The following is a 16,947-nucleotide window of genomic DNA, read 5'->3' as shown; positions in this document are numbered from 1 at the left end:
GTGTGTCTGCTTCTTTCTACCTCCGTGTTCTATCGCGCTTACACATTATATCATGAATTCAAGCCAACCAGCCCGTCAACGTATTTTAACTAACTTAACCAGCACGGTGTCACGCGTGCGCAGGTAAACTTGAACCCACATCGCTCGATGAGAGAGGAAACTGTCTGTGAAAACGCTGGAGTTAGGAATCACGATAGCATCTGTGCGCCAATTGACCTCTGTCGCTTCAACGCGAACGAGACGTCGAAAGCACAGCGCATACAAAGCTACCGTCACTACGCGCACTCTGCAAACATCGCAGATTGCTTTGAATATGAGACCGGCGCTGGCGCGCACTTTAGCGACGTCGCAGACCGCTTTCAAGGCACACGAGCGCCGGCAACGCGTGCCTGCGGCGTCCGCCAAAGGCGTCTGCTACGGTGTCCGCGAATCGCATGGCCAACACCGTAGTAGACGCCGCGGTTGTGTCCATTATGTACGAAGCGGCGGGCTAGGAGAACATCGAGGCACCGTAGCAGCCGCTGGAGAAGAACACCCCTCCTCCATCGCCTCACCTCCGTGCCTCGCGCGCCGCAGGAGAGGGCACGCATCCGGGCCGCGTTCCTCGCTCACGCACGCGAAATTGAACCGCGTTCGCCGGCTCACCCTCAAACGATTTCACTTATGCGGAACCTCACGGCGACGCTGACGGAGACGGCAAAAATCCGTCTGGAGTGCCCATATAATTGCTCTCGCAATAAAAGAACTAACTCGGTTTGGCGGTGGCATGTATCGAACCAGGAACCTCGTGCTCCACAGACGTGCGTCGTAGCCATCAGTATCCTTGCGCTGCGCCCGAACGTGTACATAGATCTGAACCATATGAATGAGTCGCTCGTAAAAAACATGAAAACGCGAGATCAAAGTGCAGTGGCAGGGACGTATATTCCCATCGTGTATCATATCGGTTTCTCGTAAAAGATGCATACACGATCCTTTAGCGTCGGGGCGGCGCGTAGGGAACAAAGACGTAGCAAGTACGTTTGAGTTGACGCAGCGCCTCGTCATGGTTTCTCGTAAAGAAGTGGAGCTGGCAGACGTAGCATCGCTGACGTAGCGTCGCAGACGTGGAGTCACTGTCGCTCATAAAAAATAAATTAAAAAAAGGCGCAGTTTCACCCGAAAGCGAAACATTCATTGCGATAGCAAATCAATAGACAGCTATACGAAGTATGGACAGTAGTTTTATCGGCCGTCAAAAACTCGTAAACATTCGCTTACTAACTAAATTAATAAGCATCTGCCCATTTCACTCGATGAGCGCGGATACTCGGTGTCCAAATGCTGGCATGAGGAAGAGCGGCAGCAGCAGCAGGAGTGAGCGAATTCATCATACTGCTGCCTCTCGCTTCAACACGAACTAAGTGGCGAGAACACAGCGTACACGAAGCTATCAGCTCTCGGCTCAACTAAGCTACATGTACTTATCGAATATCTCTTTCAAAATAGGGTGTGAGCGGCCGCCCTCAGCCGCACCATACGTAGCCGCCGCCGGAATGTTCACAAAATTGCTATCGGGAAAAGCTTTTCAAAAAATTAACTCTAATAATTTTCGATAACAGCAGTCCGCTAAGAAACGTCAGCAAACGTTGCACTCACAGGGCATGGCTTCGTTTTTCATTTTGAATATTCTCAGGCAATCAAATAATAAAAGGGAAAAACAGCATCAGTGCTCAGTATACCTGAAAGTGATGTAATTTCACTGGCGCCGCTCTTCAAGACCAGCACAGGGCTGCCTGTGGGATTCCATTGCACGCCCTGCACCGTGTATTTTTGTCAATAGTGCAAGAAATTTGGCGCACCCGCGGATGCCACATCCGCGTATAGTCGCACCCACGTTTAGTTTCAACACTGTTCGAGGAGTTTACATTGAAGCGCTATACCATCCTTTCGTTGTTGTCATTGCTTTGCCCCTCGAGCGAAACTACCGATTCCGTTGTTTACTGAGAATTCGCTTTCCAGACCGCGACGTTGGCGTTCAATTCGCATGACGTTTGTTTTGTAAGACCACCGCTGAGATATTGCACAACATATGTTTATGCTGCTCTCCCGTAATTCATTTTTGGTTTTTCAATCGCATTAGCTGCAATCAATTACATTCTCTGCAATTTTTTAAATATAATGATTACTTTGCTTAATCGCTAACCCTTACTGTAATTCAACTGCTTTTTCCAGTAACCAATCACATGTAACCATGCAGTTACCTTTGTGACGAGACAAGCTGTAACAAAAAACGCAGATTTCGGAACTTGAATTTGGCGAAAGGTATAACAGTAGAACGCCCAAGATCGTGCAAGGCAGCCGCCTCGCAAGATCTCAGACAAGAGAACCAGGGGGCTCAGTATTCGTTTCCCTGATCCTAATGGTCCACCAGATGTCGGCCGACGAATTGAACAGGCGCTGATACGTATGCTCGATAGCTAAGGTCCCTAGAAAATCACATACGGGCAATTTTTTTCCCCAGCTTTTCAATGGCACAACTGGGAGCGTCTCCTGCAAGTCCCAGCAAAACTAAGAGCTGTGCTTCATAGAGGACCTAGATGGTTTGAGGCCGCAAGCTTGTTCGCAAGATCCGTATACGATACAACGCCGCCCTACCTTGAAGCGCGCACATCGACTGCACTAGCTGTGCTCCTCTTCTTTCCCTCTTTTTACTCCTCGAGCAAGCTTTAGGTGGCGCTTCTGATGTCTTGACAACCAAAAATGAGGGACGATGACGGGCGAAATTCTTCAAAACTAATTGTTAGGGCAGATAAAGAACGCATGACGGGCTGCAGAAGACGCACTGAAAGTGTCAAGCCAACTCTTTCTGTTTACTGTGTCTAATATGCAATGTTAACAATACAATTTTGGAGGAAGGCATCGTAAAAGTAATCGATTACTATTCTGCAATTCCTGAATTATATTCGCGGGGCGGTAATTGGTAACGGTAACGAATTACTACATTTTGAATGAACTATTTGTAATTGTATTTCGGTTATTTTTTTTCTCGAACGTCTACAATTCTGGTTTTCTTGTGCAGCGAAGCTCTTAATGTGACTAATGCTCTAAAAAACGTGCCTGTTTTCACTGTTTTCTCAAAAAAGATACTTGACTCACTAAGTTTATATTTTAAGAAAATGTGGTGAAGAATATAGGCAATATGTGGGCAAATTTTGATGTTCGTGCGCCAGTAAGGGGTGAAATGAAAATGTCTAAGGTTTAATTTTTCAGAAAAATGGAGCCACCTTACAGGTAACATGTACTGAATGTTTGAAGTGTGTGAATTAATTATCTGCTTTGAAAATAATTGCTCAATACTCGTCCTCACTCAAATTTAATCCGTCGTGCAAGATATGTAGTTACGTTTACCTGGTCTCCTCGGCTAATTATGCGAGGCAGGATGCTTATATTTAGTTTAGGTATAAAGGATGTTGTAAGTGATGAGAGATAATTGTTTAATTTGTTCAAGTTATTTGTAGCCTTTATAGAAAGTTACTTATTCAAGCATTACAAAATGTCAAGCTGCCGTTATCCGCGATGTTTCCTAAGGTCATAAAACAACGGCGAGAACGCCAAGTTCAATTTCAATGAAAACAAGGGGACTACAAAACGCACTGTGCGGAAAAATTGTATGTTTCTGGCTTTTAATGAAGCAACGAAAATAATCATTGAACCCTTGTTTCTTTTTCCGGGTTTTCCATCCGGGATACAAGGAATGTACTTCGTTTATCCGGTGTCCACGATGAAGTCGGCCATGTTTATATTTCAAAAAATAATGGCCCAGGTGATGGGTAATGTGTACGTAAAATTTAACGTTTGTGGGTTAATTACATTCGTTTCAATAAATTACGTATGCGAGTGTTCTGGAGTTTTATTTATGCGATCTACCATGGCTTAAAAAGAAATGATAGCCAGAGCAAGTTCAGTAAGCTAGGGAATACGTTATCGCGAATTTTTGCATCAAGTAAAATGAGCGTACGTCAATTAGCGTTCTTGTAAAAAAATATCCTTTAGCCATTGCTTCAAAATCTCACATTGGCCTTTTCAACTAGGTATCCCTACGTCCTTAGAGAGCGCCGCATGATAAGAAAACTTACCTTTTGTAGAAACACGGGGTATGCCAAGTGGTACGGGTCGCGAAATTTTAGCGTTTCTGGCCTAAGCACTAGCGTTAGAAAAGTTGGCAGTTACTTAAGTATCCTCACGTGATTTCAGTGCAAAAACATGAGGGCTTGTCTACGTTATCCCCTTAAACTAAAGCTCCACCTTAATTCACCTTGCTCTAATTTGTACCGCCATTAATCCACTTTTTTCCACCTTAATCCAATTTTGGCAGTGGACCAGGTCGGTTTTTTGGGTGCGGTTTTGGCCATGGGATTCCAAAGCGCGAATTGCAGCATGTCCAGCGCAGGGAACGTCACGTTATCACGTGGTCATGGGAGTTTTCTTGCCATCCAATGTTAATACCGGACGCCGGATGTTGGGCATCATGGGGCATATAAGGCCTTTGCGTTAATAATTTTTAAACTCTTGTTTGTTTCGGTTTTTACATGCGTACGTGATACGAGGAATCTGGTTCGTTTCTCCGGTGTCCTCAATGAGTACACGGGAGAAACAATAAGCCGCTTCAAACAGGTTCGACGAAACTAAAGGGCAGGTGTTAAGTATTAAGTATGCAAAATCAATCAATTCTGGGTTAATTACAGCTTCTGCATCAGCGCTGCATTTCGCAAGCTGTCCTGGCTTAACTACAAGCACCAGCAAGACCAAGTTCAGCAAACTAGGCGGCAACGTTGTTGCAAGTTCTCATGCCAATGTAAACGTATGCGCATCAATTAATGCTCTTGTAAAAAATTTCTTTAATAAGCGTTTGGAAAGGTCCCACTGGTGCATTTTAGCTACGCTTCCCCATATCTCAAAAGAATTGTGCCTTAAAGAAAGCTACATTTCACAGAAATTTAGGGCACGTTAACTTCAACGTCGCCTGAAATTTCCGCGTTCATGGCTTAAGTAGGAGCGTTACGTATAATTATTAAACCCTTGTTTATTTATTTATTTATTTTCGATGCCATCAATCGCCGAGGCATTGCAAAGGGAAGTGGGTGACAAGATATGAACAACAACAACACCACCACCAACAACAACAACAACAACAACAACAACAAAAGAACACGATGAAACGTACAGTGTTATACAGTATTAGCGGCAAATTGTAAAAGTGAAATGAAATATATCATCATCATCATCATCATCATCATCATCATCATCAGCCTGGTTATGCCCACTGCAGGGCAAAGGCCTCTCCCATACTTCTCCAACTACCCCGGTCATGTACTAATTGTGGCCATGTTGTCCCTGCAAACTTCTTAATCTCATCCGCCCACCTAACTTTCTGCCGCCCTCTGCTACGCTTCCCTTCCCTTGGGATCCATTCCGTAACTCTTGATGATCATCGGTTATCTTCCCTCCTCATTACGTGTCCTGCCTATGCCCCATTCCTTTTTCTTGATTTCAACTAAGATATCATTAACTCGCGTTTGTTCCCTCACCCAATCTGCTCTTTTCTTATGCCTTAACGTTACACCTATCATTCTTCTTTCCATAGCTCGTTGCGTCGTCCTCAATTTAAGTAGAACCCTTTTCGTAAGCTTCCAGGTTTCTGCCCCGTACGTGAGTACTGGTAAGACACAGTTGTTATAAACTTTTCTCTTGAGGGATAATGGCAACCTGCTGTTCATGATCTGAGAATGCCTGCCAAACGCACCCCAGCCCATTCTTATTCTTCTGATTATTTCAGTCTCATGATCCGGATCCGCAGTCACTACCTGTCCTAAGTAGATGTATTCCCTTACCACTTCCAGTGCCTCACTACCTATTGTAAACTGCTGTTCTCTTCCGAGACTGTTAAACATTACTTTAGTTTTCTGCAGATTAATTTTTAGACCCACTCTTCGGCTTTGCCTATCCAGGTCAGTGAGCATGCATTGCAGTTGGTCCCCTGAGTTACTAAGCAAGGCAATATCATCAGTGAGTCGCAAGTTACTAAGGTATTCTCCATTAACTCTTATCCCCAATTCTTCCCAATCCAGGTCTTTGAATTCCTCCTGTAAACACGCTGTGAAGAGCATTGGAGAGGTCGTATCTACCTGCCTGACACCTTGCTTTATTGGTATTTTGTTGCTCTCTTTATGGAGGACTACGGTGGCTGTGGAGCCGCTATAGATATCATTCAGTATTTTTACATACGGCTCGTCTACACCCTGATTCCGCAAAGCACTGAATCAAACGCTTTCTCGTAATCAATGAAATATAACAGAATGGTACTCAAACAAATATAACTGAACTGAACAGAAATAAACAAGCATGTTATACAGTACTAGTGGCAAAATATTTATTTATTTTATTTTTATGGTGCTAGATACGAGGAATGTAGTTCGTTTCGCTGGTGTCCTCGATGAACTGTACAGAGCAGTTCGTTAATATTCGACGAAACTGGCCGGTGTTGTGGTAAAGTAAATTGTGCGTGTTTGTGCTGGAAAGTGTTGGGTGAAAGCGGGCAAGGCTTCAAAAAAGTGTTCTTACAGGCGCAAGCTTTTCAAGGATGGGATTTAATTACAGGAAACTGAAACTCTTATTGAAACTACTCGAAATATTTTCGCTAGAAATGGCTTGTGATTCTTCAAAGTCACACAAGTTAGTTCTAATTTTTTTTTATTACAGAGGTCTGAAAGGAAGCAGCACAGGAACCTATCCGCAAAATTCTTGCAATTAGGAAAATAATGCCTGACAGTAAAGGAGTGATTACTTCAACCCTTCGTCACGCGACCCTGCTGAACGCTTCTTCTGGTTCAAGTGACCCCCAGTGCTCTGATACACAAGGGCCTGTATTCTGTAGATACTTGCGCAGATGTCGCCTGGACTGAGCAATCATTAAACAAGGCGTTGAATAGAAAGTACATCGCTGCAATAAGGCGTAACGCTACTATGAGAGTACGCAGTTTTTTATCAGTGCGTAATCTAATCGAGGCGATGATCTGCGCGATTTTCCTGGACGCGTTCGTCGAAATGACGCCCGGGCCCCTCCACCGCGCGCCAGTCGCGTAAAAAATCGCTCCATGCGGTTCCAGCTTTATGAGTGCTACTGTCTACGGTTACAGTGCGTTCATCATACAGTGCGTTGCCATAACACATCTAGTCGGACTGGTTAATTTCAAGGATAGTAACTGAACTCAAGTTCGACATTTACTCCGATCTTGACGTGATGCCGATGTTTCGAATAATAGCATTGACGCGATAGATTCTTTATAGTAATACATGCAAGTCCCTGCCTAGGGCGGAAATCGTGCTCACAATATGCAGGTCCTGCCGTAGTCAAAGCGACCAATTATATTGGTCGTTTTTAGTGCGTTGACCGTGCGTTCACCACGAGCGAAAGTTTTCTGCCAATCATAGCGCGGCACGCCGCGTTTCTACCAATCAGAGTGTCGCTCGGTTTCTTGCAGCCCCACCAGATGGAGCTCACCTCCGAGCACCAGCACAGTTCGCAATAGGGGATCAGAAAATTTGGTTGTGGTAGTTCATAGTTGTTCTTCTTTTTTTCTTGTTTAGCGTAGGTAGGACATTAGGCAGTATAATAACAAGAGCTTGGTGGCGCAACCCACCGCCCCGTTCCAAAGGGGACGCTCATAACATCCATCCATCCATCCATCCATGGCACGGCAGCGCCATCTACATTTCGCGGGGCCAACTTCTCGGTGGAAAAAGATCAACATTTGCAGTTCGAGGCTTGTTGCGCCAAGACATCTACTGCGCCAGCTCACATAACATCGCATATATAGATCACAAAACAATACAAATGAAGCGTAGGTAAGCTAGAATATTCACCACAACATCGCGTCATATCTAACCTGGATACATCCATCTGTATTTAGAGGCTCATTCTACAACGGCACGCTATATACTGGCGAACCTTGAGAACTTTTCATGAATTGAGAGCAATGGGTTGACCCACGTTTTGAACTAAGTGCCAAATCCATGCGTCCTTAGTACAAACACACATCTGTTAGTTCCGTGTTAAGGTAAAATCAACATTACATTGAAATAATTAACAAAACCACACTTTAATCTTCACTAACGCAGCACGCGTACCATCTGCAGTTCTTCTCTGGTACTGAAGATATAGCTAAAGCATAATATTTAGTGAAAAGGCAGTTAAAGATTACCGTTACTGACAAATCTTATAAAGTTGACGCCGCACACATTGTCATTACTTTTTGTGGCTGCGCATAAGAGAGTAGTGAACACATTGCGTGGTAAATACGGCAATACATTATTGGCATACTTCAGCACGCGTTGCCACGAGCAAACTTGAGAGAGCCTGCACAGTTTCGTACTCATAATTATTCGTGGATGGAAGCAAACAGCCGGTGGCTTCACATTATCTTATTCTAATTACATTGTGTGTACTTTTTCAAATGTTTCTATTGGTAACGTAGTGGATGTATAATTTTCTTCAACTAGTGTTCTGCCCCGCGAGATGTAGTCGCGCTTCAATCGCACGACCATAATTGAGGTCGCTGCTCATTAGCTTGGAACCGTATTTCAACCTCGCTTTCGCGACCATGTGAACTGACCATCGCGGCAGCACCGCGCTTGCGGGTTAAGAAAAAGACTAACCAGAAAGTTCGCCTTCGCGCATAGTTTAGGCTTCAAGCTTTCCCTGTAAAGATTACGGTTGCATAAGCTGCAGTTGTCGGGAAGAGTGACAAGACGTCAGGGACCCTTTAAGGCTACCGCGTTCTCCTATTAAAGGCGAAGCTTTAGAGTCTCCCAAATTTTCTTACCGTCAGTGTCATCAACATCACAATCCGCTGCTTCCGTAACAAGCCTGACAGGACATTAATGGCATGTAATGTCATGAATGAGATAACGGGACATCAGTGACTGCACGCATGGCATTTCATGACATTAACTATGCGCGACATGACATCATGAGCGACAAGTCTGTACCATGAAATGCGGACATGACGCGTGCAGGACATGGCATGGATAACATGGATGATGTAGCATGCAGATCAATGTTTCGGCTTCCGCGCGGAAGCCGAGGCGTGAAACCTCTTCGACAACATCATTTCGTCCGACGTTTTTTGTTAACTGTCTTTCTAATACAGTGAACTCTCACTTGAGTGAACTTCAAGGGACCGAAGGAAATAGTTCACTTAATTGAAAGTTCACTAAACTGAATATTCACTAGACCAACATAAGACATGGCATACAGAGTCAAAAGTTTGAAGTGCAATTCATGGAGCAAAAGAAATGGCATCCATAGTGTTAGAAATGTGTGAAATGGAATTGGTACGTATTAACAAGTACAAGGTTCATAACAGTTATAATGCTGCCTTTCTCACTCAGAAAAAAAATCTGTAATCTTCTTCTGCACTTGTACTTTAAAGCACAGGAAGTAACAAACTGTCCGTCAATGTTTTTGTACACTTCTTCTGGCACAGCTTGCTTTTGAGACACAAAGTCTTTCAACTTTCCAATGTACCCTACAACCTCAGCTAGAGTTATAGGGCTTGAAACTGCCTCGGCAGTTGCCTCTTCTTCGTCGTACTTTTCATCTTCTTCAGGACGAACACTGGAAACAATCTCCAGATCCGTCTGTCCAGCACAGGTAATCAGTGCACTGTCACACTGTGCATAGTCTTCAAACGAAGTATCTGGTCGTAACTGATAAGTTACGATCAGATAACTGAGTAAGTAACTGATCGTAAAACTAAGCCTTGGTCCTCTGAGCGAGCTCGTTAAACTGAAATATTGACTTCCGAAATTTGTTTAAGTGAAACAGCTTTGCATAGAATCTATAAGAGAACTGCCGGGGATTTTTATAAAGTTCGTTATTCTGAAATATTTGATAAACTGACGTTCGTACAACTGAGAGTTTACTGTATGACACTAAAGCGAAATAATAAAGAAAAATAATGAAAGCTTTTAGTGGCGAAGACTCGGCCCCACTTGAGCCTGCGACGAATTCTGCTTGTGTATAAGACCAGCGTGTTCCTGATTGCCACATGGTTCGTGAGACCCGAATTCTAGCAAACAGCGAACAGAAAAGTGAAGCATGCCACAAGAGGCAAAAAAATAAAAATAAATAGAGTGCACAAAACAGGGGATAGGGAAAGCATATTTGCTTGCGAACCAAGGCCGAACGGTACAAGAGGACGCAATTGGCAGCTGCTGAGGCGAGAAAATCTTTCGCTAGGGCCCGATGTGCCTAATGAGCCGCCTGCTATCTTAGAAGCGGCAAGCTAGAACTGACACACAGATTCCATTAGATGACGTTACTCGCATGTTTGAGGAAGCGTGTTTGATGCTGAATACTTATTTTTATGGTGCTCTCAACATGCTGTTCTTTTTCTTATGGTTTGGTTGCCAAGTAGCTGGAGTAGGTGACTGCGGCGTCTGATTCTCAAGGAAAAGAGCCACGTTTTTTTCTTCTTCTTCAGTCCCTTATTACTAGAGTAATTATATGCTCGACAGCGTCAGCATCTGTGTGCCTTACATCTTCAGTTATTCATCGGCTAACATATTCTCTCATATATGATATGCCCTTATGAAAGAAAACTGAACATTTCTGTAGTGACTTCTGAGTATGATAATTCTCATGGTATTCTTTACTATCACGAGGAAATAAGAGTGCCGAAGGCATCTTGAAAGCACTAATGAAGCCGAATATATTAATCGTGTAAATCTCACTGAAGAAAAGATATAAGAGGAAAAAGCTGCACTAATGAGGCCCCGCCTTCTTACAAAAGAAAAAAAAATGCCTTAAATGACCTGTAGCCGCTCAGTTTAAACCAGGAGTGATGTAACTTACCAAGCATCGCGTGCGTACCAGAAGGATGCTCTGTCATTCAAACGTAATAGCTCATTCGGTATCGTAGACCTTTTCCCAACATGACAATCCAACTTTCCAGGGAGGTTTCAAACTTAAAACTTGGCGGCAAAAAAATTGCTGCGTTTGCGAACATGTCTCCGCTTATTGTTTTCATGTTCATTTTAAACGCTTTTAATAAGCACTGACTGCGATTTGGTAGGCCGTAAGCAACGAGCACCTAGCAGTTAACTGCTGTTTTATTGGTGAGTATTTCCGCTTTATTCAAGGAAATCAAGTATGCAAGGAAGAAAACTTGAACGTTTTCGAAAAGATCCGTCGTGCAAAATAAAAATAAAAGGCAAGGGATATTGGCACTAAACTGCAGCTCTGCGCCTCGGTGTTTAGGCGCCATCTATCAAGCACTAGGCGAATGAGGACTGCCGCCACTGAAATTGTTTCACACGTCTGCCACGTCTACGTTTTTGTGTTAATGATGAACCGACAAGAATTCACGAGAGGCTTCTGCCAAGACACTCCACTAACCAGTCCAAGCACCAAGTATAACTTGTTTCCCAGGTAAATAAATACTAACTTAACTATACAGTCCCATGAATTATGGGTGTCAAAAAGGCCACACGGAAAAATTATGATTTTTCGGTGTTACGCGCCAAAACCATTATAATCTTAAGAGGCGTGGCGTAATGGGAGACTCCGGTATAATTTTGACCTTCTGGGAATCTTTAACGTGCACTTAAATATTAGTACACGATCGTTTTGGTATTTCGCCTCCGTCGACACGATTCCCAGGCCGGGAATTCAATAGGAAGCAGATTATGTTGCGCGCTGCGCTCCTAAGGCGCAACTAGACCAATGTCATCTGTTCAACCAGGAAACCTTGTGGCCTTACGTTTAACCTCGCCAACGTGGCTCCACAATACTGGTACCCGTGCACTAGATTACCCTAAACAACATGACCAACCTCGTGCCATGGCCATAAAACCGGTGAAGCTGAGGTTCGTGCGCCAAGAGCGGGAATCTGCAAGAAAGGAAAGCTGCCAGGCATTTAGTGGCCGTAATGTGTTGACCAAGAGAAGCAAATTTCGATATTTCAGTCATCGTAGAGAGAGTCGTCGCAGACGTAATTGTCTGCACTGTTAATGACTGATTTCAAGATAACGCGAATTGTGCGCATCCAAAGTCCGGTTGCGTCGTCAAATTTCTCAACTATTTCATTTGCCGGGATAGGTACCTAGATCTTCTCGTTCTAGTCTTCATCGTCGCCGTGTCTTCACCGTGTCGTCAGCTTGTCGTCACCTTTCTGTTCTTGGCACGAACGTGCCACCACCGCTGTCGGGCATTTCTTTCGGTTGCTGGTGGTTGTCCTGGTTGTATGTTTGAATGCGGCGTGTCTGTTATGGCAGAACGATGCTTGCGTCTTGTCCTGTTTCTCTGAGACAAGGGGCAGTCACTCTACAGGCACAAAATGGGGCACATACGCTTCGCTAATCGCTTAAATGAAAGCCTCACCAGTGCTGCCTTCTTGTACCAGAGCTTCGGAGGCAACCAGCGTTGGTGATGTACGGACTAGAACGTTCGTGAGATGGCCTTTGATTTGGCGCAAATAAATTACCAACCCACCGCGGTTGCTTAGTAGTTATGGTGTTAGGTTGCTAAGCACGAGGTCGCGGGATAGAATCCCGGCCACGGGGGTCGCATTTCGATGGGGGCGAAATGCGAAAATACCCGTGTGCTTAGATTTAGGTGCACGATAGAGAACCCCAGGTGGTCCAAATTTCCGGAGTTCCCCATTACGGCGCGCCTCATATTCAGATAGTGGTTGTGGCACGTAAAGCCCTATAATTATTTTTAAATAAATTTCCGCGGTTGCTAGAGTTACAATTCGTTCTCTAACGTGAGGCATTACAAAGGCGGCAGGCAGGAATGGGTCATCAGAAAAGAAAGACATGTGGGATGATCGATGAAGTACGCGTAAAGTAAGCGCAACTCATTTCTTTATTATTTTTGAACAAGTGGAAGAAAATTATTAATAATGAAACAGCTCCTGTGATCCGAGCGTAACACAAGCTAAGGGGCATTGTGCTTGACCAATAGTTGGGAGGGACACCGCAGGGGAAAGTATAGTGCTAGTGGATGACGCACTCATGCGGCATAGATCAGGCCCCCCTCGAGCGAGCCGGTTATGGTGACGCCAGCAAAAGATGTTCCGCTCCACCAGTCCCTTAGCAAGCACCTATCTTGTAAACCTCTTGACGTCACTATATGCACTTGCGAAACAAGTGTACGTACTAATAAGTTTTCAAAGCATTGCGCAAACGCCCTTGAAGTCGACGAAGAGAAAGACACGAAGCGTTTTTAAGATAAGTTAGCAATTAAACGGTTTACTATACTTTACATTTGTCCTCTAAAGCACGACCATGGACAAAGAATACTTAATGTAGCGCGGTCAGGTTGAGCCTGCGAATGTCAATCATCGAGTGCCAGGCATGTCACTCAATCATACTATGAGGGTACTCCTTCCCGCTTTCTGGATTTAATAAACATAGCTAATATCCGATAGGGTTCATTAGGAGAACCTCCAGGTTGTCTCAATGTCTGCGGCCGCATGATCGCAAGGAATAATGTAAAAACACATTCTATGCATCGAACAAGTGCTTTGTTCTGTGCGTTCTTGCGTGCTCGCAGAGGCTGTTATTCACGAGCACGCTTATTTTTGACACTCTGACCTGCCTGCCTCCCTTTTCAGTGAATTTGAGGTGTTGAAGTCATGTATTGTGATGACTGTTTAATTGATAGATAGTAGTCGGAGAAAGGCGTCTTTTCGGGCGATGATCGTAGTCGAGAAGGTTAATAAAATGGGTTGCCAGGAAATTAGAATTTAGAAAACAAATGATGTTATTCGGTGGTTTCACCAACTTGTGCTAAGTCTTAAAATATGTGCTGCTCGCTTAGCGAATCCAACCAAATGAACACTGCTCATTTTCTTCTTGAGCAAATCGTGGTATTCATTGCATGAACGTAATTTATTAACAAACATTTATTGCCGACCTTCAAAGAATCGATGTAAATGCAATACCTTCAATGACGCTGTAAAACCTGCTGGAAAATATGAAGTCAATTTTCTTTCGACAAAAATATCAGTTGGGGTCTTCTTTCTTGGATGCTCCAATGAAAGCGAGCGTGGTCTTGACTACGCGCTTGGGAGTCCCACAATTTTTTCTGTTTTAGAACTCTCGAATGAATTATTAGTGTTGTACGTCGACCGATTGAAATGGTAAGTTACAGCTAGCGTCAGTGTCGGCGACAATTTCCGTCGTTTTGGATCATCTCCTGTCGCTGCGAAAACCTTCTCGTTCTTGACGCAGTTTGCCCAAAACAAAGCGCTGACAGAGGTTCAATGACGTGCTTCAAGCCGCTGGCTATACCACGCGGTAAATATTGCTATATCCCGTGGCTTCCTTTGGCTCGTCGCTTGAGCTGGGAACATACAACTTGACACTTAAGTGGCTCTGTAGACGGGTGTCATAGCATCATTGGTTTATTTGCGAAAAGCACACGTTGTCATAGCATCGCGAGAAAGATACAGAATGGAATGCGTTTTTCTTGCTCTGAAAGCGCGCATAACCGGTATCTATGCAGATGCGGCGGTTGCAGCAGTGATGAACACGCTCATCTGTGCGGGCTGAGCCGACTCAGGCACGCTGCACCGTGACACAGGCAAAATTACTAAACGTTGATGCGAGGGAAGCATGTATCTAGATCGTCAGCCTGCTCATGCCCGACGTATATTAATGCAAATTATGCGAAAACAAACAAAATGCGCAGAAGGTACAGACACCAGCTCTCTCCAGTATATAGATTTTGATTGGGCATTAGACAATTATGCCAGCTGACGGAGCAATCGCACTCTACAGGATCGGTATTCTCTTACTGGTGCGGCATTGGCAGAATGACTAATAGCTACGCTCGAGATTTGGTTGCGCGAGAGAAAGATGATGTGCCCTTTTATATGTTTTACTAATTGGACTGCACAGATGTTGGAAGACACATACGAGAAGTACTGCTTACTACAATGACTATTAACGTAAGAAACGTCTATGACCGCAGCGAATTTCAACTGGACTGGTACACTCAAGTGATTAGTTGGTCGTTGCCACCCTTTCAGGGTTGCAATTAAGCTCGATTTATTTATCGGTTACATTGTCGGTATATTATCTGTACATTACCTGGAAAATAATTTCAAGTTATGTCTAAAGAAAATACATATCGCCTTTTTCCTGTTTATTGCTTGCATACAAAGTTAACTCGCTGCAATGAATACCATGTATGAAAAAAAATATGGCTGAGAAGTACAATCCTGGACGTTCAACTTCTTGGACGTGAGTTCAAATCATAGCGGCGCCAGGGATATATTTTTTGTATTTCTTTGTAATTTTGTTGCAAAGGGCTTTGTAATTCCAGCGAAGCACTGGTGGACCTCAAGGCGAACAGACGAGTAAGCCCATAATAGCTATCGCTGGAATAAAGATGTTGTTTTACTGTATGACTCTTTTCTTACACGTCCGCAGTGCAGAAGAGGTTGCGGACAGGTCTACGACAGTAATCAGGCATAGTCTGGTTAATATCAACCATGTCTGAGATTATGCTCGTGCAAGGTCGGTCACCCTGAGCGCTCGTTTTCCGCTGATATTCTCCTCCTCTCGAAACGCAAATAACCATAGCCACAAACGCAAATAGCCACAATGACGTCCCTGAGGACGTCATTGTGGCTAGACGCCTTTTCGCCATAGGACTGTAGAATAATTTCGATAATGTCTTATGGAATTAAGCCAACCTTGACGGAAAGTGTGATGGGAGTGTATAGCTGTAATAGGCACACAATACTGACGTCACAGATTGCTTCGTAAACATTTGTAGTGGCAAATATTCTTAGCAAAGCTCGTGATACTCACGCCACGATGTCACACGGTTCAATAAGTGAGGTTCATTTTGAATTTGCTCGAGTATGGTGCCCTGCTGCTGCGTGGCTAGCCCCAGAACTTTATGCACATATCTCACAAAGGGATGTACGACGCTCGTAATTAAGAATTCTGGAGCAAGATGCATTCTCAATCGAACCAAATGCGAAACACCTAGTAAAGGTCGAAACGCATTTAAAATGATATAACAGCTTTGTCTATGAACACAGAATAAAAAAAAAGTGCTTTTATTTATACAGTTCACGCTGCGTTTCCTTTTATTATCACCTGCAGTTATTGAGCTCATTGAGCTTTCCATATTTAAGGTAATTTCCTATCTATGGTTCGGCTATCTCGACATAGTTTCCATGTCGTTATCATGAATGTCCGCGTTAATGGAGTTTCCCAAGTTTTTTGTGGAGAAGCTGCTGACATAGAAATGCCTTGTTCGATGACACAAGCTATCTCCAATGCTCTTACGCAGTATTGCTCTGCTTATATTGTACGCTTTGTTGAAGGTGGATAGTGCCGTAAAAAATAGCGATGACGACAACGTTAGCTTTCAGCTGCCTCTCCTCACTGCGTTTGCAGCGTAGCATGCAACAAAATATGAAGTAGTCAAGCTGAATATCTACTTTCTACGACATGGAGCAGAATACATACACACAAGAGAAACGGGGCCAAATATCGACTAAAAAGGCACTGACGAGCCTGTTCAGGTTGCAAAAACAAAATGAAGAAACAAAAAACAAAATAATATGTCCTATCAGAACAGTTATCGGCTGGGCAGGTTGCCATGGGCCATCTAAACATACGCGGACAGAATATGGGTAGTCAGTGAGCCATATTTTGCACCTAAGGCGATATCGAACACGTTGCGTAAAAGCCGCGCGAAACGTTGAGGTTGTTAGCAGCAGCTGTTGGCGCAGGAACGCAGACGAACGCCCACTGAATTTCTCCATATTGTTGCAAGGGAACAAAGGTAGAGAAGCAGGAGCTTTAGGAGATTGAGGGTAGATAAAAATCGTAGTCGCAATTACTCTAAAAGGAAAAGCATCCTGACTGCATGCATAA

This window comes from Dermacentor variabilis, chromosome 4, assembly GCF_050947875.1.
Source record: "Dermacentor variabilis isolate Ectoservices chromosome 4, ASM5094787v1, whole genome shotgun sequence".
Classification (NCBI taxonomy): domain Eukaryota; kingdom Metazoa; phylum Arthropoda; class Arachnida; order Ixodida; family Ixodidae; genus Dermacentor; species Dermacentor variabilis.
The sequence above is the reverse complement of the archived record's forward strand: the minus strand, read 5'-3'. Positions refer to the sequence as shown.